The 24,939-nt window shown below is 39.4% G+C and overlaps 1 protein-coding gene across 7 annotated transcripts in view; it reads left to right on the top strand.

Moving 5' to 3' along the window:
• The first annotated feature begins 8,178 nt into the window (after nucleotides 1-8,178).
• Nucleotides 8,179-24,939, top strand: part of A1bg (alpha-1-B glycoprotein) — a 149,027-nt gene continuing 132,266 nt past the window's right edge. For 4 of the 7 annotated variants that reach the window (XM_087555533.1, XM_087555527.1, XM_087555530.1 and 1 more), the window contains exon 1: nucleotides 8,189-8,630. The gene's annotated coding sequence lies outside the window, so the exon portion shown is untranslated. Of the gene's footprint in view, nucleotides 8,631-24,939 lie in introns of all 7 variants that reach the window. The other 3 variants (XM_087555532.1, XM_087555525.1, XM_087555528.1) reach the window with 3 other exon arrangements.

Raw genomic sequence — 24,939 nt, 5'->3', positions numbered from 1 at the left:
TTATCCCCATGGCAGAAAGCATGGCAGTGTTCAGGTAGACTGGGAGCTAAAGAAGGAGCTAAGACTTCTGCATCTTTATCCAGTCAGGAGAGACTATCTCACGGGTAGCCAGGAGGAGGGTCTCTTCTGCCCTGGGAGAGCCTGAATATAGGACCTCAAGGACCACCTTATACAGCACACACTTCCTCCAACAAGGCTGTTCCAACAAGGCCACACCTCTTAATAGTAACATTTTGCATGAGACCAATTATTTCACATCACTACAATATTCAACCTAGCACATCGTGAAAGAGCTGGCATTTTACATCCCTTGAACAATCAAACAATTGTCAGAAACTGGAATAAAGAGATAGTCCAAGGGGTGCCAAGAATGATTGCTATACAAAACAGTAATTAAATTCATTGTGACATCAGAGCTAGGAGAAAGATAGGAGTAAAGAAAGGCTATTTCTAGAGTATAACTCACATATCTGTATATTGGACCTTTTTAAAAAGCCCCTCTCTCCATCCTCCCACCCACCAAATAAAACCTCTCCATGATTTTGGCATGTGAATGCCGATGAGCAATTCCTTACTCAGAGGTCAGAGGGTTGTAGACTTATGCTTAGTCTCCATTGTGCCCCTCAGAGAATTCTGTCTCTCTGGCAGCCCCTGCATCTGTTACTATCATTCAGGTCCCTTTCAGCTAATTGACAGCCACATCCCACCCCCCAGTGCCACACTCATGGTTTGCTACACGTATTAGTGTTTTCAAAGCAATGTTCCCAGCAGGAGTTCCAAGAGGGTCTGCACACCCAGGAGGAAGGAGATAAGTTTGAAAATTCAGTTATAATTGCATTTGAATTTTGGAAATCTCTTTTGATTCACACGTAACACCATAACAGCACATCTCTCGCAATGTAATGAAAAGGGGGTATTTTTTTTCCTTTATAAGAAAGTGGAAGAGAATCCTAAGACACCTCCCCCACACATCTATATAATTTAATTCAGTCTGAGTTAATTTGAATGCTCATAGTAAGAGGCCCAAGAAATGCCTTTCAAAGGTCTCTGGTGCCCTCTACTGGTCATGAAAACTGAGACAAGCACTATAGAACGATATTCATGTCCCACAAAGTTGTACAATTTTTCTTCCCTTAAAGAGGATGTCATCTTGAAGGGGTCTTGCCTAGTACAGCCAGTTAGTTAGCCAACTGATACAAGTGGCCCTGTGGTCCAAATACCTGTGTCCATGGGAGGAAACACTGTTTTGAATACTGTGGGATTTTTGTCTTATTAGCTGTATATGTGAGTAAATCATTGGCCCCCTATTCTAGGCCCTGAAAACAGACAAACACAAACCAACCAAACAAAGAAAAATGTAAAATCTAGAGGTTCTGAAATGACTCAAGTGTCCCACTCTTTAACAGATACTGTTTCTAGCTTTGGGTATCATCATCGTCCTGCTTATCTCCATAATGGTTTAGACAATGGTAGGGTCCTAAAGTGGGGCCCCTCTTTATTTTGTGCCCCATTAGTTCAGTTAATGAGAAGATGCGCATAACGGGACAGTTGTTTTATTAAAGGTATCTGCTGCTCTTGCACACATCTGAACTGTTTCTATGTTAATAAAAATTACATTCCATATAATTTTTCATCTAAAATATAGATGTGTTGTTAATTACCAGTGTTCCTTGTAATTTATTAAGATACCATCATCTTCCATTGACTGAATAGGGTTTATGCACGTGTTGCTTGATGCAGTCTCCATACACAGGATCACACAAAACCAGCCATTCTCCTATGTCAAATATACTATGCTGAAAACATCAAATTATTAAATTTTTTAGGTGATTGTGTATTTTAATCATGAATTTGTGTTAAATTTTTCTAAAAAAAAAGGGGGGGTTCAGAAAATTTGAAAGTCGGAATTCTGGTTTGTAAACACCCTGACTTTTAAAGCCAATAAAAATTCTGACCATGGTGAATCGTATTGTGTCGACCTACCTGGCTAGAACTGGGGCAAATTCAATGGCTAGACTGGTATTGTGTGGAAACAGCACTTCCACATTGTTTAGAACTACTGTTCCTAATAACACGGACATCTATTAGACAGCTGCTACATGTGCATTACTCTTAATATAGGAACCACAAAGAACAAGAGAGACTGTTTTCTGACCTGCTCTCACAAGGTTCATGTCCATCTGAAAAGAGGGTCATTGATTCTTATCACTTTAATATTTCCTCTTGTCTGCCATAAGCCATCCTGCAATAGTAAGGGACAAGCCTACAGTTCATCTTTCTGTGCTTGCCTGGGGGACGTGATGAAAGGCTGCTGAAAGTATCATACATATTTTAATCACTTCAGATTCACATGCACATTACAGTTGGCAACTATAGACAGTAGTAGAAACATGAGATGTTAGTGCTTTACCCATCATGACCTACTTCATAATCCTTGACTCTATGAGTATTCCCTAACTATGGTGATAGTAAAATAGTCATTTGTGCCTTGGCCCCTACAGTTGCTGATGAATTAAATTTGGAATAAAATTCCAAATTGTAGTGCTCATGGCTAAAAAGTACCGTAAAGAGTAAGTGTTTCATGGTGCTATTGACTTTTCTTTTACCGCATCCTTTAAACTATAATCCTTGGAAAATCACAGTTGTTTGTTGGCTAGTTTAACTGTGTCAGCTTTGTACATGGTGCTTTCCCATAGACGCTCTGAGTGAAAAAAATGTGGTTTTCATCACTGTGATATACAAGATATGAATAACTCAGTTTCTCAGGTTTTATTCCAGACTCAGCTGACTCCATTGGTTTTAGAGACATAGCAAGCCAGAAGCATCAGGATAGAAATGCAGGGCACAGAAGTGGTGCTCACCTCCCAGTGGAAGCAGACAATAGATTGATCAGAGTCAAAGGGGAACATTATAGCAAAAACTTCTTCATAAAACTATTATCGTGATAAATTGACCTATGCAATGTATGCATCTAGCATGCGAAGGTGGATGTTCCCACTTATGTCTGTGGCCGGGGAGTTGAAACTGGCTAAGTTTACTCTGAAAGGAATGGTACTGTGCGTAACTACTTGTAGCTGGGGTCCATTTGTAGCCTGTGCTCATTCCACAGCATAGACCTCCAGCAATGAGTCTTGGAACAAACCATTGTCACAGGAGAATGACACGAAAGCATTTTGCAGTGTGTGACAAAGTAGGCGATGGTAAATGATTGGCCTTGTATAACTTAGAGACAGTGAGAGAGCAGCTCCCTGTTGACTTGAAAGATCTGCCTGCTGCCTAAAGAATGGAAAGATGGCTAAAGTGTTTAAGGCAGCTAGTAGGCCAAGTTTCTAGATATCCTGGCTTCATTGAGAGCAAAATAGGAAGTCTCATATTCTAAGAAATCATACTGTGGGTTGTTCTCAGGGACCTGCCAGATCTTTGGTATCTCTTTCATGCGCTGGGTTGTGATAAGAAGAGAAATGACAACCAACAATGTGCTTCCACATGTGCAATCACCATCACTTCATAAAGAGTCTTTCCGAAGAGGTGAGAGGATCTCCTCACTCCCCTTGCACACCCTACTGAAAAACAATTTATTGTATCTTCCTTTGGGATCAGGAGAATTGAGACTCTTAAGTAAATTATATTGTAGTTTAGAAATACGAATGCATTTCTCAACAGGGATAAAACAGCAACAGTGATTTATTCATAAACCAAAGGATGAGGCAAAGATCACTCCATGATTACCCTGGAGCAGTTGTGGCTGTGTGGAGCAGACTGGTCCTAGAGCCAATGCTCCTTTAGTTGACTTGCTATTTAGCAAGGAAGGAGACGTTGAATGGGCTCCAGATACAGGCTTGGAAAGCCGCCTGCAAGTATTCAGGACCCTCAATCCAATGATCACAAAAATAAATTCTGTCAAAACAAACAAACAAACAAACAAAAAACCCCAGAAGCCTAGTTGGCATAGAAGCCCAGTCTTACAAAAACGAGACTCCAGGTAACAATGAAGCTGGGGAATAATTGAACTGTGGCTTTGTGAAGATGTAAGTGAATACATGAATACATGGCACTTGTGGTGGTTTGAATATGCTTGACCCAGGCAGTGGCAATATTAGGAGGTTTGGCCTCATTGGAGAGGGTGTGGCCTTGTTGAAAGAAGTGTGTCACTGTGGTCTTTGAGATCTTCTCCTAGCTGCCTGGAAACTAGTCTTTTCATGTTTGTATTTGGAACAAGATATAGAAGTTTCAGATCCTCCAGCATGTCTTCCAAGATGCTGCCTTGATTCCCTCCTTGATGATAATGGACTGAATCACTGAGCCTGTAAGCTAACCCCAATTAAATATTGTCTTTTTTAAGAGTTGCTTCGGCAAAGAAGTGCAGGCCGATAGGAACCGGATGTACATTTCTCCTGAGAGATACAGCCAGAATACAGCAAATACATAGGCGAATGCCAGCAGCAAACCACTGAACTGAGAACGGGACCCTGGTTGAAGGAACCTTAGAAAGGACTGAAAGAGCTTGAAGGGTCTTGAGACCCCATATGAAAAACAATGCCAACCAACCAGAGCTTCCAGGACTAAGCCACTATCCAAAGACTATACATGGACTGACCCTGGGCTCCAACCTCATAGGTAGCAATGAATAGCCTAGTAAGAGCACCAGTGGAAGGGGAAGCCCTTGGTCCTGCCAAGACTGAACTTCCAGTGAATGTGATTGTTGGGGGGAGGGTGGTATTGGGGGGAGGATGGGGAGGGGAACACCCATATAGAAGGGGAGAGGGAGGGGTTAAGGGGATGTTGGCCATGAAATCAGGAAGGGGAATAACAATCGAAATGTAAATAAGAAATATTCAAGTTAATAAAGATGGGGAAAAAAAAAAGAGTTGCTTCGGTCATGGTGTTGCTTTACAGCAATGGAAACCCTAAGCCAGTTCTAATCCTAGACTCATGACTCCTAAAAAATAGGTGAGTCCTGTTTTACATTGATAAGTTTATGGCAAATTTACACACAATAATAATAATAATAATAATAATAATAATAATAATAATAATAATAATAATAATAAAAGACCACGATACATATAGCACTTGGTAAACTGTGAACCACAGTAACTGAGCCTATGGAACCTGGGCGGGTTAGACTCATGACACTTAAATACCATTTGAAACCTCTATTATTAAAACTGTCTTCTGCCACTGAAAAAGACAAGCATGGCTGTAGATCAGAAGGGAAATCCATAAGTAGATCCAATTACACAAAACTCCATGATATTAAGAAAAATTACAGCATCTTAAATTATGGAAAGTATGGAAACTTTAAAAAGTTAAAATTAGATCCATCGTTTATAAAAGGAAAAATTATACATGTGTGAAAGTTTTAAGTGTAAAAGTATAACTATGTAAGTAAGATAAGAAACTGGTGACTTTTGGCCCATTTTCTATGGATAAACATTCCTAAGTAAACCCCCAAATTTGATTCAAAAAAGAATATAAGTGATTGTGGTGGTTTTAATAGGAATGGCACCCACCCTCTCATATGTTTTAATGCTTAGTCCATAGGGAGTGACACTAGTAAGAGGCATGGCCTTGTGGGAGAAAATGTGTGCTCGGGGGGGTGGGGTGGGGTGGCAGGCTTTGAGGTTTCCTATGCACAAACTCCAACAAATGTGGAACACAGTGCCCTTCTGCTGCCTGTGGATGAAGATGTAGAACTCTCAGCTTATTCTCCAGAACGATGTCTGCTTGGATGCAATCACCCTTTCCACCATGATGATAATGTACTATACCTCTGAAACTATAACCATCTCCAATTAAATGTTTTCCTCCATTAATATTGCTGTAGTCATGGTATCTTTTCACAGTAATATAACCCAAACTAAGAAAGTAATGCACTCAGTTAAATCTAAGACATTGTGGTATCAAAATGCAATAAGAAACTTAAAAGAAACCTCCATGGTTAAAAATCACAGGCTGCTCTTCTAGAGGACCTAGGTTTGGTTGCCACCACACAGTTAGTGACTCATATGCATGTGTAACTATAGTTCTAGGGGACCTGACAGCATCTTCTGGTCCCTACATCATTAGGCACACAAATAGCATACAGAAAGACATGCAGTCCAAATATCCACACACCTAGAAAATAAAAATAAAAAACATTTTAATTTTTAAAAACACAAGAAAGAAATGTCTGGAATGTATCTTTTTATTTATAAGCACAGATTTGTGGTGCTTTCAGTCTTGGTCAGAGAAAAGGCACTAACATTAGAGTGGAAATGACAAGGTTCCAATAAGAAATGTAGAGGTGGAAAGATAGCGCAGCTTTAAAGAGCGCTGACTGCTCTTCCAGAGGTCCAGAATTCCATTCCCAGTCCAAAGACACAAAACTGGTCACAGCGCTCATAACAAAAGACTGAATGCTCAGGTCTGAATATGACATTGCTATCAGCTCTCCCTCCCCAAAGACTCAGGGAACATCATAGAATGGAATGGAATTTGAAAGATGGGAGGGAGGAGAAGCGATGTGAAATGCTATTTTCTGGACACGACAGGTATTGCAAATCATTAACTAACACTGGCTGTGTTTACTTACATGGGCTCAAACCAGGCCAAATTCCTAGAAATAATGGAGATGGATTCTAGGTACCAGCGCTTCCTGGGAGCTATTGGCAGTTGGTGGTAGTCCGGGTAGGGAAACATTTTATGAAAGTCTGGCTACAGATTGATTTCCCAAACTTTAGTGGACAGCCCCACATCCATGCACATATGGCAGCACTAATCAGGCCTGGTGAGTTACCAAAAGGAGGAGGAGGAGAACGGGGAGGAAGCAGAAATCATGAAGTTAGGAGGAGAGGTATTGGGTAGGATATAGGGAAACTTAGAGAGGGAAATAAGGGTAGATACGACTGTATTATATACATTTATGAAATTCTCGAAAAATTAATATAGAAAACGTATATTTAATACATATTATGAGCCACATAGTAATTCCTTTATTGTGCAAGAAGCTTCTAAGATATAGAATAGGTAATATCCTCATTTAATATAGGGTTAGAAGCCAGGTGTGATTGCACACAAGTTTAATCCCAGCATAGGGGAAAAAATGGCAGGGGTGTCACATTGTGTTCAAGACCATCCTGGTCTACAAAGTGAGTTTCAGGACAGCCAGGGCTACACAGGGAAACCTTGCCTTGAAAAACCTAAAAACTAAACGGGAGGTTAGAAATACAAAAGAAATATAAAAGAAATATAAATGGCTTTTAAGCACTATGTTCACAATAGTAGAAATAAAATCTAAAGTGTGATTACCAAAACATGCTAGGGGAACCATGTAACTTACTACTACCACAGCTAAAACTCTTCAGTGACTAGGAGGGAGAAGTTGGCAACATCTGGGAAATCTGCACATACACTTGCATTCATCCCAGTGGCATTAGTTAGGCTCTTTCAGGGGTGTATTCAGGGATACATGGATGGAGTTGCATACAAAGCTGCCATTGGTTGTATAACTCAGTAGTTCAGGGCCTTCTCTCTATCCTCTTAGCACAGCCTCATCATGGGTACAGCTGTTTGCCACTTCAGCCTTGGCCTGAACCATGAAGTCTACTCTGACAATTAACATCTGTGTAGAAACAAGAAGATTCCAAAGAGAAATGTGGGGGTAGAGAGATGATTCAGTTAGGATTTCAAAAAGAAATGGGGTTGAGAGCACTGGCTGCTCTCCCAGAGGTCCTGAGTTCAGCTCCCAACAAGCACATGGTGGCTCACAACCATCAGTAATGGGATCTGATGTCCTCTTCTGGTGTGTCTGAAGAGAGTGATGGTGTACTCATTTACATAAAATAAATAAATAAATCTTAAAAAGAAAAAATGTGGGTCTTAGGCGATATACTAAATGACTATTTATTAGTTCAATTCAGGTGTGGTGGTTATTTGCTTGTGATGAAATTCTATAAGAAGAGCCGAAATGCAGGAGGCATTATGTGTGAATTAGCAAGTAACTCAGAGCCAACCAGATGTCCACCAGTAGGGAGCTAATAGAATAAATACTGAAATGGGCTTCATGCTTCAGTGCATTAATAGCAAAAACAATCATCCCTTAATGTGATTGATTTAAAGTGATTATAACCAACGATTTCCTTTGAGAATTATCAAGTGCTGATGTACACAAAGGATCTAGTTTTGCATAATATCATTAACATTAATCAAGGCGTGCTTGACTGCACCACCTCCAATCAATCAGGAAGTGTGAGTTTAAACCTGAATTCTTATTGAGAACTGCGTGACACTGATCTAAGGGTCTCAGACTTCTCTTCACTGGGGGAAGATTCTCATCTCTTAAAAGCCAGCACTTATGAATGACAGAAACTGTTGCTGATGGTGCATGCCTGCTGATGCTGACGCTACTGCTTTCTGTAGCTGCTGTTAACAGCAGGAGCAGGAGGTCAAGGCAGGGCAGCTCAGGGCTCAGAGCAGCGTTTACACAAGGTCTGATTTCTGCTTCATCACTCCCTCACAGTTTGAACCACGATCCACACAGCCCCTGAAAACTCACGTTTCCTGTTGCATTGGAGTTAAAGAAACTGAGATGAAGAGCTGCTGTCAATAGGATGGAGTAAATGTGAAATTCAAGGCTTGTAAGATCACAGGTATTGGTTGGATTTTTCTTCCCTGACTTCTGTATCTTTTCAATGACATCATGGAAATTTGAGTATAACCAGAATTTGTAAAATTTACCAGTAAGTCTTAAGAATATTGATATTTTAAAATAATCTTAAAGTAAAGGTTATTTAATTATCATTGAAATATCAGAAAATTAAAATAAAAATTCTTGAACGTGTATTGACATTTTTACAAGAGATTGTTATCACCTGTGAAAGGCTCAGAGGTCATGTTGCATAAAAGGGTTCTCTTTACTTTGTCTAATCTAGGTGTGTATTTTGTATTTGATTTGCAATTACATATTCTCTCTTCCAGTAAAAATGATTACAGATCCCATGATGAGCCTATGACTCGACATGTGTCCTAGTTTCATATCTACTGCTCTGATGAAACCCTAGGAAAGAAAGCAATGTAGGAAAGAAAGGAATTACTTTTAGCTCACAATTCCAGATTACAGTTTATAACAACAGGAGAGGCAAGGGGTCATGATCTTTCTCTAGTTATTTCATAGTTTGTGGACCAAACTTAGGGAATGATGTCACCCAAACTGGGATGGGCTTTCTCACATCAGTTAACATAAACAAGAGGATCTCCCCCAAAAAGACATTACCACAGGTCAACTTGATCTAGACAATCCTTCACAGAGACTCTCTTCCCAGATGATTCTAGAGTGCATCAAGTTGACAGTTAAAAGTGATCCTTGTGTGTTGCGTTAAGGATGGGATGTTTGCTTTTCTATCCCATTATCAAACACAGCCCTAAGATTGAGTGTGAATTATGAATCAGATATCAGACATATCACATATGAATGGAAGTCACCAAAGTAAAAAATTGAGTAAAAAACAAACAAACAAACAACCCTAAACTACAAACTGCATCAATTAGATGGTTATATTTAACACTAGAGAAACATTAATCTAGGAAAACATCTATAAGGAATAAGTAGCAATTATTCTCTTGAATAGAGAGAATAGTAGAGAAACTCTCTGCTCTACATCCTTTATTCTCTTGAAATTGAAAATGTTATTCTAGCTTAAAGGTAGTAGGAAAAAAGAAGCCAGTATGTTTTTCTATTTATTTATTTATTTATTTATTTATTTATTTATTTATTTATTTATTTATACACTCCAGATTTTATTCCCCTCTTAGTATACCCCTTGAGGGTTCCCCATTCCATACCTCCTCAGTCCCCCCGTACCCCCTTCTGTCTCCAAAAGCACATCCTCACCCCACCCACCCCACCGGACCTCTAAACTCCCTGGGGCCTCCAGTCTCTTGAGGATTATGTGAATTCTTTCTGACTGAACCCCGGGAGTCCTCTGCTCCATATATATTGGAGACCTCATCTCAGCTGGTGTGAGCTGCTTGGTTGGTGGTCCAGTGTCTAAGAGATCTCAGGGGTCCAAGTTAATTGAGACTGCTGGTCCTCCTACAGGGTTGCCCTTTTCCTTAGATTCCTCCGTCTTTCCCCTAATTCAACCAGAGGGGTCAGCACCTTCTGTTCATTGGTTGGGTGCACATATCTGCATCTGACATTCAGCTGCTTGTTGGGTCTTTTTGAGAGCAATCATAGTAGGTCATTTTGTGAACGCACCATAGCTTCAGTAATGGTGTCAGGCCTTGGGGCCTCCCCTTGAGCTGGAACCCACTTTGGGCCTGTCTTTTGACCTTCTTTTCCTCAGGCTCTTCTCCATTGCCATCCCTGCCTTTCTTTCGGACAGGTAGAATTATGGGTCAAAACTTTGGCTGTGGGATAGCAAATCCATCCCTCACTTGATGCCCTGTCTTTCTGCTGAAGATGGATTGAATAAGTTTCCTCTACCCACTGTAGGGCCTTTCATCTAGGCCCCCCCCCTTGAGTCCTGAAAGTCTCTCACTTCCCAAGTCTCTGGTACAGTCTAGGAGGTCTTCCCAACCTCCTTCCTCCCAAGATCCTCTGTTTTCATTCTTTCTGCTGGCCCTCAAGGCTTCAGTCCTTTTCCCCCACCCAATACCAGATCATGTTCCTCTCCCTTCCACCATCCCCCTTCCCTCATTTGTCCCCCACACCCACCCCCTGTGGTAGCTTTCTTCTCCCTCCCAAGTGGAACTGAGGCATCCTCACTTGGGCCCTTCAGCTTGTTGACCTTTTTGAGTTCTGTGGACTGTATCTTGGGTGTTCTGTACTTTTCTTAAGCTAAACACTTTCTACAGGTGCTAGCTACCTGAAAATGGGAATTTAAAAAGAGAACCCAAAGTTACTTTCACATAGCAGAACTGAGTAAATGACATTTTAGAATATTTATAGGCAAGTACATCAATATTTTTTATCTGTTCAGGCTATCATAAAAAAGGAGACTTATAGAGACATATCCAGCATAGTTCTAGAGACTGGAAGTGTAAATGCAAAGTCTCTGTCAGGTTAAGTGATGGAGACTACTTTATGATACCACCCAGAAATAGTACTTTGTTAATGTGGCAAAAAGGGGGACAAGGTGTGTGTATGTGATACCTTATGTACGAACACTAATGCCTTACAAGAGGGCTTCAACTCCCACAGGTCTCCCATCTGGGTTTAGGTTTCAAGGTGCTAATTTGGAGGTAGAGGACACAGCTTCTTAGAAGTTAACATTTACAATGTTTTATATCTAATTAAAAAAAATTACCAGGCTTTCAAAATGTAACAAACTGAAAACCATAAAATATAGAAATGCCAATTAATCAAAACTGACCCTGAGTTGATGATCTTTGTTTCTATTGACTTGAATTATTTGGACTTGAGCTGTAGCTCCTAACTGCCCTCTTGTTCTTCTCTCTTTTAGCTATTAGAGGTTGTCTCTCTTGAATTCACAAACAGTATTCTCTCGTGAAACCTATCCAAGGTTTTCCAGATATGTGAAGCAGTAAAAGAGTTTTTTCAGGACACCTCTGTCCGCCATTTTGTCTTCATTTGTGTCTATGCTTTATAAATAATTCTTGGAAATAATTCCAGCCGTCTTGGGAACTCTTGAAAGACAAAAATTTATCTAACCTTTAGTAAACTGAAGCGTCCTGTCTGTCCGGTATTGTCAAAGATGACCTGCAAGAGGAAGCTGTGAGACATGTGTGTTAAGAAAAACCACTAGATGGAGCAATGTCTTCACATTCAGCAAGCATTGTAATACAGGGAGGGAGTCCTGTGTGCACACAGCAGGACCCCGCAGCTCTCCCGCTTGTCTTTCCCCTTGCCTCCTTTACTCAGCAAAGATCTTGTAAAAAGCACCGTGTCTAAGACAACTTTGCATTGCTTCACATGAAAGACAGCCTTTGTAGCTTGTTAATGCTTATTTTTTTCCACATTAACATTATGATAGTATCTGAGTATCTTTGAAAGCCGAGTTTATGATGAATTCTGGTGCTTGCCTTCATCTTTCTCATTTTAATTCATTAATTTATTCAGTTTATATACCAATATGAGCCTACCTCCCAGTCCCCACTACACCCTCACAGCTCTTCCTTCCATTTCTCCTTTACCTTCTCCTTTATGAAGGGAGACCCCCCAAACTGGGTATTAACACACACACACACACACACACACACACACACACACAAACACACACACACCCCACATAAGTAAGTACATAAGTCACTGCAGGATTTTTTTCTCATTGAGGCAAAAGTTAGAGTAAGGGAAGCCACAGGTAACAAATTCAGGGACTCCACAGGAATAACAAAAGAATCAACTAACCTAGACTCTTGTGAGCTCTCAGAGATGGTACCAACCAAAAAGTGAACATGGACTGAACCTAATCCCCTCCTCCACAGATATGCAGCAGGTGTGCAGCTTGGTCTTCATGCAGGTGACCAATGAGGACAGCAGGGGCTGTCCCTGAAACTGTGGCCTACCTTCCTGTGGATCACATTCCCCTAACATGTCCACCTTGTCTGGCTTTAGTGCACTAGGATGTGGCTAGGACTGAAATGACTTGATGTTCTGGGGAGTGGGGGAAGGGGAGGTGTAGTATGTGAGGGGACTAGGGAACAAGGAGGGAAGAATGAGGGGATACTGGGAGGAGGGGCACAAATGTTGAGAGGTAAAGTGAATAAATACACTTATTTATTTAAAAAAGAAAGGAAGAAAGGAAGCAAGCAAGGAAGGAAGGAAGGAAGGAAGGAAGGAAGGAAGGAAGGAAGGAAGGAAGGGCTCTTCCAGAAAGCGTCACCTAAAGTTAGACTTTAAAAATAGTAGCCATTAGCCAAGAATAACCCAATGAAGATCATACTTTGAGTACTTAGATTTTCTCTTTTAAAACCTACTCTAAGGGCTGTAACCTTTCTTTGTAGGTAAAGACTCTTGCTACCAAGCCCGATGATCTGAATTCAGTCCCTAGAACCCACAAGTAAATCAAGAGAATGAACTTCCATAAGTCATTGTATTACCTTCACATGTGAGCCAAGCACACAAGCACATACTCAAAAATAAATAAATGAATAATTAAATAACTATAAAAGATATGCTTAAATTTACTGTAAGTCAATAGTCATTGACAGTTATATTTCAATATGCATATGACTTCTGTCATTATTGTAACTCAAGTATGAAATTATCAAAGAAAACGCTTAATAAAAGGTATAAAAGACAGTTAAATAATGAGCATAAAGTTATATTCCCAGAAATAAGTTCATATAGGTTTACATTCAATTCATTTTCAACAGGAACCTTCAAAACACTTAGCAGGAAATGCTTCTTTTCAATGAAGAGTTGCAACTGGATATCTATACGTAGAATATAGTTGGACCATTCATGTGTATAAAGACTGATTCAGATAGATCATAGACATGAATGTTAGAGCTAAGACTACAGCCTCTAAAAGAAAATACAAAAATAATTCCCTGTGACCTTGGATTAGGCAAAATTGATTCCATTATACCTAAAGCACAAACACAAGGGGCAAAAGCAGATTAACAGGACTTTTTATCAACACTGAACTCTTTGTACTTCCAAGAACTCTATCAAGATTGTACAGGGCAAATCTCTGAGTGGGAAAAACATTTTCCTAAGCATATCTGATATGGAAATAAGGCCTAGAATAAATAAGGAACTTATAACTCAACAATAAAAAGATAATTAGACTAAAAATAGATTAAAGGTCTTACTGCACATTTCTCCAGTGAAGAGAGACAAATACCCTGGGTTTGAAATGGGGTTAAAAATAGATTGGTCATTAGGTAAGTTCAAATCAGAATACAATGAAATCTCTTAACATGCACTAGGGACAAGATGGATTAAAATAATGGTAAGTGTTAGTCAGTATGTGGTGAAAGTAGAAACTTTATGCCCTGCTTGCATAGCTATGGGATATTACAGATTATTAAGAAATTGTTTAGGAAAAGAAAGATAGAATTATCATCTGTTCTGGTGATTAAAATATACTGGCATATATGCATAAAAATATATGCTTACATAGTATTTATATACAAATATTCTTTTGACCACGCAATAGATAAAGATACATATTCTTTCTCTCTCTTTCTCTCTCTCTTCTCCTCCTCCTCCCCTCCCCCTTTCCTTCTCCCTCTACCTCCCTCCCTCTTTCTCCCTCTCTTTCTCTGTCTTTCTAAGATAGTATCTCAACTCAACATATAGCATTAGCTGTCCTAGAACTCACAATGTAGTCCAGGCTACCCATGATCTCAAAGAAATTTGCCTGCCTCTGATTTTTTTCAACAGTGTTGAATCAAGAGTGTGTGCTGGTCAAAAGTGTATATTCTTATAATAAAATATTTCACATTTAAAAGAATGAGATTCTGAAAAGTGCTATAATTTGGAGAAACTTAAAAACATCATACCAAATGAAAGAAGTCAGTAAGAAAGAATCATATTATATAATTCAATGTATTGAAATGTCGAAAATAGTCAGATGCAAGGAGATAGTAAGTCAACAGTAAGTTTATAAGATAGTGATTTGAACAGGTGGGTGGGTTAAGATATTCATAGCTAATGGTTATGGCATGCCAGTTAGAATAAAAAATATTGTAGATCTACTAGAGCAATGATAACACATTTCTAACTGTAATAAAACATCGAATTATAGCTTTTAGATGGGAGAGTCACATGGTATACAGTTATCTCAATAAGTTTGTTAAAACTCGTTGAACATGACTTCCAGCAACAACGTGTTAAAGAGTGAAAAGTCCTCCAGTTTGCCTGGCACACACATACCCAATCGGAGAAATGTTAGGAGGTGAGGTTGCATAGTTTTCAAACCCAAGCCACTAAGGAGAGTGGAGTTTGGATCTGTTTTCTGGGCTTCTGTGTCCAGGCTCTATGGTGGGATACTTTAATCTGAAAATGAATTTCAGGCTCCTGCTGGTCAAGAATGTGAATGTGAGGCAAGTTTCTCAGAATATTTTAGCTAGAAAATGGAAGTGAGTGTTTCCACTCCCTTTGTTCTTTCCAAACAATAAATGATCATGTATCCAAAATTCAGTAATAAAGCAGGTGAACAGAGAATAGCAACACTAATGTTCTTGTGAGAACTATACTGGTTGGTTTATACTAGGTGAGATTGTACTCTGGAAAAGGCCACCTCTGATTCTGACAGCCTTGCTTCAGTAGATAGATGTTGTCAAGGCAGGAGAAAATGATAGGCAGAAGTACTGTCAGCAAAGCAGAAGGCATCTGAGCTGAGCACACCACAAGTCCAGAGAAATGACCCAGAATTAAGACCCTCACTGACAAGTAGTAAAGGAAATTTAATTAAACAGGATTGGGGAGCCATTGAGGCTCTCAGGCTGTTATAGAATTTCCACATTTGTGTCTTAAGAAAAGTGTAGCACAGATATTCAATACATGTTCATTGGGTAAATGGCAGCAGAGCAAAATATGCTTGGAAAAACTAGAAATAGCAAGTGGTAAAATATACTGATAAGGTTGTGGTGTCATGCGTTACATACTCGGACCATGACTCCTCTCTCAAAGGATCTTAGTTCCTCACAAAATTTCTTACCCCTCTTTTATTCCCCCATAGTCTCTAGAGGACTTTGACCCTAGTACCCCAAACTTAGACAGCTTTTGTCCAAATGTTGCTTGGGGAAACTTACAAGATTTGATTTTTATGAATATAAATTAAAATTTTGGTTCATGGAAACACATAGATATTTTGCTAGAGAAGAAGAAATGGGAGGACCACTTAGTAAGACTCAACCAAGGAGCCCTCTACCTTTGAGAGAATGGAAAGGTGTTCAGCCCCATCCTAGCTGCACTATGTCTGAAGGCTTGTTGGACCCTCAAGGTAGATAAAATGCATTTCGTTATCATTTCATCCATTAGAATCAATACTTTATAATCTACAAAACCTAACACTAGCTGAGAGACAATCTGAACACATCATCTTTCTAGAGAAAGGATAACCAAATCCTGAGCCAGGACTGCTAATGTCAGGAGCGGAAGAAATTGAACAAAATTGAATTAATTTAGGCAGGCTACAGCTCATAGATTTTACAAATAAAAGATAAGAGTCTGGTTAATATAAGCATGCCTCCCAGAAAGCTTGAGATATACAAAAGTATTTGTTACTTTCAGAACCAGTCTTAACTGAGAATTCTTTAGTTCAGGCAGTTCCTTGAGTTAGGGCTTTCAAGACCTATACACCTGATTTGACTGAGAAAACAAAAGCAACTAGGTATCATTGAAGCTTGAACTTGAGTCATATGATTGCTGAACATCATAATAGGAAGTCACAATTTTCTATGGGGATAATAAAGTTTAATTGAGAACTGACAGCTGGTAAGACAGTCACCAGATTGTCTTAGAACACCATTCTCAACCAGGGTGACTCTCGTCTCCACTGAAGTGGACATCTCGTGATTTTTAGATAGCCAGTCATTTGTCAAAATGTGCAGAATGGAAACCACCACTGGCTTCTGGGAATCAGAGCCCTAGTGTTGACCTGAGTGTCTGCCACAGCTGTGAGGTGCCTGAAGGCCACCTGCAAGCTACTCAAGAGGAGGCAGATGCAATCTGAGGTTCTCTGGCCTGACCAGAATGAAAAATTCCAAAGGGTTTTGGTCTAGCTGGAAGGTCAAAGTATTACAGCTCACTAAGGAAAACCTGTGCAGGGCACGTAGATGGGATCTCTCTTGCTACCTTTGCAGTGCAGTGGTTGTGAACCATGGAGCAAGTGTCAGGGAATGGCAATAACTGACAACAAGTGACAGCAAGTAACTGCAAGCAGGGGTGCAAGCCTGACCTGCTGGGTAGATTCAAGGTCCAGCAATAAATGCTTTATGAGAGAAAACTCTTCCCTAGAGTGCTACAGCTCAATAAAACAGCTACCCTCAGATGATTCTTGGGCAACTTTATTCCATGTGAATAGAGACCTTATAAACATTTTGGGGTGGGATGAGTTTCAGGGGTAGGTGCTTCCCACTGGCTCAGTCGGAGATGTTAGGGATACTCTAATTGCAGGGAGAAGACTTCAGGTGTTGTCCCTACAGGATTGATTGCCATGACTCTCTCAATGGGGTGTTGTGGTTACCTGTTCCAGGGCAGATAGAGCTTGGCAGGGAGCTAGTTCCACACATACCATTCTCAGTTCTAAATTTTTCCAGAGTTTTGAACCTGCTTTCACCTTGCCAGTTCTTCCATCTGGTCCACTTGCCTCAAACCCCAGTATATTGCTAAACATCCTGCAATGCAGGAGACCTTCAGAAAGAATAAACATCTCACATAACTGACTCATTCTGTGCAAATCTTTCTCTGATTCATCACTTTGTCTGCCCTTCATTAGACATCACTGTTGGGGAATAAAGGTATGTACAAAAGGCATGTCTGTATTCCAGCCAGAGGGATTAAAGGTGGGTGAAATGTCTAGATTCCAGCTATATCATATCTTTGGATGTGATCCTTTGCCAAAGCAGCCATATTGCTGGATTAAAATTCCTCTACACCAACACTCCCATTCATTGTCAGGTTCCCTTCATCTTCATCATTACTACCCTTCACTCACTTTATCTGAGAGTGTGTTCCACAGTTCAAAGACATTTGCCAGAGCAAAGAGAATTAAAGTGGTACATTCATACATACTCAAATATATAACCCTCTCACAACCTTAACACATTTTTGTTGAGACTGAAAGGCAATGATGATGAGAAACAAACCCCTTTTAAAATCATTCTCTTTTAGTTTACATTTCTTTTTCTGGTGATGGCTACTTGTTTTGTTGTTCAAGGAGAAAACTGAATCTTGGTTTACAAAATAACATGTAATAGAAGGCCCATGCTTTAGGTGGTAGAAAAATTCACTAAACACACAATACTAAAATGAGAGAATATTTTGAAACAGATCATAAAAACTTTGTGTGCAAGTTCCTGGAGATGGAGTCCCACCGTTGAGAGGAAGTGGAAGTTATTTTATTAAATGGGTAATTATGTGAGCTTATCATCAGTGAACTGTATTTGCAATCACCCTTTCTGAATGGGTAGTTAGTCTTATAGTATAATTTGTCTCTCTTAAAGGGGGCCACATATGTAAGGTGCCACAAATAACCACTGTTTGGGCTTCAGGTCTAACCTGTGTGAGACACCATGTGTCAGATTCTGGATGGTCATAATCTGATAGTTAGTATGGAAATCTTGCTTTGATATCTGGCCTTTTGTCTATAAAATCTGACATTTCACCACTGCTTCTTCCAAATATGCTCTTAGAAGGATCACTGACATAGATTATTTTGAGCTTTTGAAAATTTGTGGATTGATTTCCAAACAGAAGATATGCCCCGCCCTAGATGAGAGAGGCAGAACAGGGTTCTGTCCCTGGGTTGTAACTACTCATTCTGTGTTGCTCTCCTGCATTCTTCGGAATCCAGGAAAATTCTAATAAGCTCTAAAAGAAAACTTATCTCAACTTCAAATATTTTCCTAGAGTAATTGAATCAGTAGGTTTGGGTCTTTGAGGGAATCATTATGTTAGCCTTCAGATAGAAATAGTCTGTCCCTAGGTTGAAATGTGGTACATTTAAATTGATAGTGGTTTTCCCTAATGTGCAATTACCAGAGACAAAGACCTACTTTTGTAGATACTGCAGGGGAAAGGAAGCAGGAACTGCCTTTCTCTTACTTCTCAGGGTCAGTCTATTCCTAAAATCTCTTTGTTGAAATTTCTATTGTTCTTAACTCTTAGGACTCGGTCTCCTGGTGGCCACCGAGGATGGCTTTAAGTGGAAAAACAAATTCACAAGGCTAGGGAAGGGAACAGTTAGCCTGTACCATATACTCTTCATGCTACTGTAGCCTTTTCAGGCTTCATAGCCACCTGCAGACCGCATGAGTCCTTTGTTTTGTTTGGTCATCAATCAAGTCACCCACTGTGTACTTATTCTCCGCTCAACAAAGATCAGAGTCATGGAAGTCAAGTCTGTCCAGACAGCACTGTCCTGTAATTGTGGACTTTGTTCTTAGCAGAAGAACCAAATAATAAGCAGAAAGCAAATTGTGATTTTCCCTATGGTTTCATTTTAACACAAGGCTTGGTGGCTAAGAGTATCTTGCATGTGTTAGTCACCAGTTAACCAGGAGAACCAAGGTCCATATTTTGCCTCTGTTCTGACACATCAATGATCTTAGTGGAGACTTCTGAAAAGCATGAGTGGATGGGATCTCATGACAAAACTTTCCTTCAGAATAGAAGGAGACCTGAGGCTTCCATAGCAAAAGCAAATGAATGCAAAACCTGAGACTGAGCTCAACCGCACAACAGCATAGGTAAAAAAGTGTATAGCTGGGCAGTGTTGGTGTATAAAGTAGAATCCCAGTATTTGGGAGGCAGAGGCAGTCAGATCTCTAGGAGAGGTGTGTGTGTGTGTGTGTGTGTGTGTGTGTGTGTGTGTGTGTGTGTGTGTATGTGTGTGTACATTCAGTTGAGTGGATTTTATTATCTTTCATTATGAAATGGACTAATTATTAAAGAAACACCAATTATCCCATGATGTTTTTCCAGTCTCAGCTTAAAAGCCCTCATTAACAATGAGAAAATGATCATTTCCAATTCTGAGTCCTTGGTACATACAAGGCATTGTGCACAGGATTTTATTTGAAACTTTCCCTTCCCAGAGACCACTGAGCAAATCGGTGCCAACCACCTCAATCACACTCTATGTTACTTTTAAGGCATTTTGAGGGCAGTGAATGTTATTGCATATTATTCTCACAACCTAACTCCCAACTAATAAAATATGTTTTTCACCATAAAGGCCCCAGTTAATGGACCAATAATGGGACTTTAAACTTTAAAGTCATCACCAGGGAATGGAAAAAAAAGTTTTTGTCTTCTTTTTAAAACATGCCATTTTGTTTCAAGCCATTAAATAATTTATATTAGTGATATATAATAGGGGCTCAGCAAATGCTTACTGTATGAATAAATGGATGAATTTTGACTCAATTTTACCAGTGAGGAAATTGTGGCATGAAGATATAAATGCCCTAATGTAATAGAAGCTCTACACAGGGGGCTGCTCATGTGCCTGGTGCCAAGCTCAGCTCCCCCTTCCTATGTCTTGGCTTCAGAGTCTCAGTTGAACTTCCTTCCCTCTTCTAAGCAGCGTACAAAAAAAGCAGACCTCAAAGGACATAGTCTGCATGTACCTCTTCTTTTTGTTTGTTTGTAGTTAAATATGCCTATAACCTAAGTCTGTTATGAATCACAACAATGTTCTAATTGTCAAAGACATCCCAAAAATGTTAGAAAATGGGAATAAGAAAGAAAAATGAAGGACTAAAAGTAGCAGACTAATGTGGATTACTTCTCCAGGAGTCATGACAGTGAGATCCTCTCTATTACTGACCCTACAACTGTTTCTCAATCCCAATGAAAATAGTATACATAATTGCTCCATATAGGTGAATCATGTAATTTATTCATATCAAAGAGTATATTGGTAGGAACCAATAAAAGTTATTGAATACCAAGGAAGACATTAGATACATGAAGGGGGAGTAACACCTTTTTCAGTAGTCTCTCATCTCACTGGCAATCTGAAACTGACCATGACCCTATGTCAATAAACTATTTTTCAGCACTGGATAAAAAACATTTTAATTGTTCTTCAATATCCAATAGCAAATAAATATTGTTGAGCTATGAAAAAAAAGTAGATGCTCCATGACTATTGGTGCCTGTCATTTGAAACAGCATCTAAAACCATCTAGAAGGAAAATCTCAGGGCTTTTCTGTGAGGTAACCTCTAAATTTAGTTCTGTACTGGGAAGTCCAACTGTGAGCAAGGGTGGTACCATTCCATGGGCTGGGGTCCCCGATGTAATGGAAAGGATACAGTGGGGCTTGCTTAGATAATTCAGCAGTTTAAAGGCACTGACTGCCAAACCTAATGACCTGAGTTCAGACCCCTGAACACATGGAGAAGAAGGAATGACCCAACTCCAGAAAGTGGGCCTCTGAGTTCATTTCCACACCATGATATACATGTGCCCACACAGAGTAAATAAGTAAATAAATAAAAGAATAAGAGGAGGGGGGAGCTAAGCATTAATAATAGCTTTCCTCTATTTTGTAACTGCAGATAAAATGTGAGCAGTACCCCGCCACCCCTTCCCCCATATCTTTTCAACCATCATGAACTGCATCCTCTTGAACAGCAAGTCAAAAATCACTCCATCTTTTCTTAGGTTTCTTTTGTCGAGTATTTGACCACACCATTGAAAACTAACACAGATGCTTCAGAGGGTAATCTAGTCAGTTAGGAAGGTGAGTAACTTCCTCACCATTTGCCATTCTTGTTTCTTTAGAAGAGAAATAAAGTATATGAGTCTCATTAGTGTTTTATCTTGAATTTTATTTTCTTCTAATGTTTGGATTTTTAAATAGAATTTATGATCATTTATAAATAAACAAGAATACAGTCATTCAAGTATAACAACAGATTCATCTGTTATTGTGTTCAGTGGGAATCTGGATGACAGAATCATGAAAAAAAAGCTGTCATAAGAATTAATGCCTATCACATTTAGGAGTTCTCTGGTGGAATTTTGGGGGTCACCTAAATACATTATAATATCATCTGCAAATAGTAATATTTTGATTTCTTTCTTTCCAATTTATATCCCTTTGACTTCCTTTTGTTGTGTAATTGCTCTGGCTAGGACTTCAAGTATTGAATAGGTAGGGAGAGAGTGGGCAGCCTTGTGTAGTCCCTGATTTTAGTGAGATTACTTCAAGTTTCTCTCCATTTAGTTTGATATTGGCTACTGATTTGCTGTATATTGCTTTTACTATGTTTAGGTATGGGTTTTGAATTCCTGATATTTACAAGAATTTTATCATGAAGGGGTGTTGAATTTTGTCAAGTGCATTCACAGCATATAATGAGATGATCTTGTGATTTTTCACTTTGAGTTTGTTTATATAGTGGATTATGTTGATGGATTTCTGTATATTGAACCATCCCTGAATCCCTGGGATGAGCCTACTTGATCATAATAGATGATTGTATTGATGTGTTCTTGGATTCAGTTTGCGAGAATCTTATTGAGTATTTTTGCATCGATATTCATAAGGGAAATTGGTCTGAAGTTCTCTTTTTTGTTGGGTCTTTGTGTGGTTTACATATGAGCATAACTGTGGTTTCATAGAACAAATTGGGTAATGTGCTGTCTGTTTCTATTTTGTGGAATAGTTTGAAGGGTATTTGGTATTGGGTCTTCTTTGAAGGTCTGATAGAATTTTGCACTAAATCCATCTGGTCCTGGGCTTTTATTCGTTAGGCGACTTTTAATGACTGCTTCTATTTTTTTAGGGCTTGTGGGAAAGTCTTGGAAAGATCAGGAATTCAAGGCTGATAAACAACTTCAGCCAAGTGACTGGATATAAAATTAACTCAAACTGATCTGTAGCTTTCCTCTACTCAAAGGATAAACAAACAGGCTAACAAAGAAATTGGGGAAATGACACCCTTTACAATAGTCACAAATAATATAAAATCGATCCATTCTTGTTGCCTTGTACAAAGTTCAAGTCCGAGTAGATCAAGGATCTTCACATAAAACCAGATATACTGAAACAAATAGAAGAAAAAGAGCCTCAAACACATGGACACGGGGAAAATTTTCCCAAACAGAACACTCAATGGCTTATGCTCTACGATCAAGGATCAACAAATGGGAACTCATAAAATTGCAAAGCTTCTATAAGGCAAAAGACACCGTTATTAGGACAAAACAGCAACCAACAGATTGGTAAAAGATCTTTACCAATCATACATTCGAGAGAGGGCTAATATCCACAAGAAGCTCAAGAAAAAGGGAGACCAAAGTGTGAATGCTTCAGTTCTTCTTAGAAGGGGGAACAAAATAGTCATGGAAGGAAATATGGAGACAAAGTGTGGAGCAGAGACTGAAGCAAAGGCTGTTCAGATACTGCCCCACCTGGGGATCCATCCCATATGTAGATACCAAACCCAGGCCGTATTGAGGATACCAAGAAGTTCTTGCTGACAGGAATCTGATACAACTGCCTCTTGAAAGGATCTGCCGGAGCCTGACAAATACAGAGGCGATGTTCACAGGCAACCATTGGACTGAGCATGGGGTCCCCAATAGAGGAATTAGAGAATAGATTGAAGGAGCTGAAGGGTTTTGCAACCCCATAAGAACAGCAGTATGAAGCAACTAGACCCCCCAGATCTCCCAGGGACTAAACCACCAACCAATGAGTACACATGGAGGGACCCATGGCTCCAGCTGTATATGTAGCAGAGACATATATATGTTGGACATCAATGGGAGGAGAGACCCTTGGTGCTGTCAAGGCTCAGTGTCCCAGTGTAGGGGAACGCCAGCGTGGGGAGGCAGAGCTGTAGGTAGGTAGGGGATCTCCCTCATAGAAGCAAGAGGAAGGAGATCAGATAGGGGGTTTCTGCTTCAGAAACAGGAAAAGGGGTTAACATTTGAAATGTAAATAAATAAAATATCCAATAAAAAAAGGATTATTGCCTAATCCTGTAATGACTTGATGTCCCAGGGAAGAGGGATGCCCTGGGGACCAAAGAGGAAAGTGCATTGTCTCAGAGGGGTAATGGATGAAAAACTCTGGGAAAGCAAGACCAGGAGGAAGTATCATTTGGAATCTAAATAAATAAAATAATTAATTAAAAGGAAAAATAAATAAAATTATATTTATTTATCAATTGACAAATGAAGAATTAACAAATGATAACAAATTATTCTGAATATTCATTTTGAATATTCAAAACAAAACATGACTCTCTCATTTCTCTCTATCTCTTTCTGTCTCTGTCACTTTCTCTGTCTCTCTGTGTGTGTGTGTGTGTGTGTGTATGTGTGTATACACATGTGTGCATGAGAGAGAGAGAGAGAGAGAGAGAGAGAGAGAGAGAGAGAGAGAGACAGAGATCTAGTTGAAGAAAATATCAAACACATATAACCTAGGGTAAAGAAAATTATTCCGAATTCCACAGAGTAGGAAAGAAGTGGAAAACATCTTAGGCCATCTATAATCCAGAAAATATAAAATATATATCTTCACACATATAACTTTTACTTTTATACAGAAAAAATCCTGGGATAAATGACATCTCAATAAAATCGAGCAGTACTACCAAATGATGAATTCCAAGTAAGATTTTCTACTCCTAGTTATAAAATTGGGGCTCAGTGGAAAAATAGCTGATCTAAAGCAATGGTATAAAAGGGTACAAAATTATTTTGAAACTTCCTCCAGAAAGCAGCATAGTGAGTTTAAAAAAAAAGAAGCACTAAAAATGTGAAAGGGGCATATCCAAAAGACACAAAAGGCATTTGAAAAGGGAATCCTTTATCCAAAGTATAGAAAATTGAAGCACTAAAATTAAGGATTGGCAGTGAAACAATTCATCCTTGTAGACATTAAGAAACACATGAATGAGCTAAAAGTCTGGTAGGGAATGAGGTATTTTATGTAGTTTTAAAATGCTTCCTGGTAAACATTTATTCATTACAAGGGACAAGCAGTAACCCACCCCATGGGGAAGTATCAGAAGACAAGCATTATGGGTAAAAAGGAGCTGAGCATCTCTTTCTACAAGTTAAGAAGCAAAACATGGCATGATTTCGGTAACATTCCTGGCAACATTCCGGGACATGAACCTAGTCTCTAGAAAACCCCTAAAAGGTTTTATTCAAAAAACCTTTTCATTGAGTCCAGGAGTCTTGTTTTTACCATACCTGGGCCCTTCTAGTTACAACTACAGCCTTCCTGATAATACACCAATTACATTTTTAAGATCTCTCCCCTTAGACAATGTTATAGAAAACAACCTTTGT

The sequence above is a fragment of the Rattus norvegicus genome, chromosome 7 (genome assembly GCF_021556685.1).
Source record: "Rattus norvegicus strain SHRSP/BbbUtx chromosome 7, alternate assembly SHRSP_T2T, whole genome shotgun sequence".
NCBI lineage: Eukaryota > Metazoa > Chordata > Mammalia > Rodentia > Muridae > Rattus > Rattus norvegicus.
Note: the sequence above shows the minus strand (reverse complement) of the source record. Positions and strands in the feature narration are given on the sequence as shown.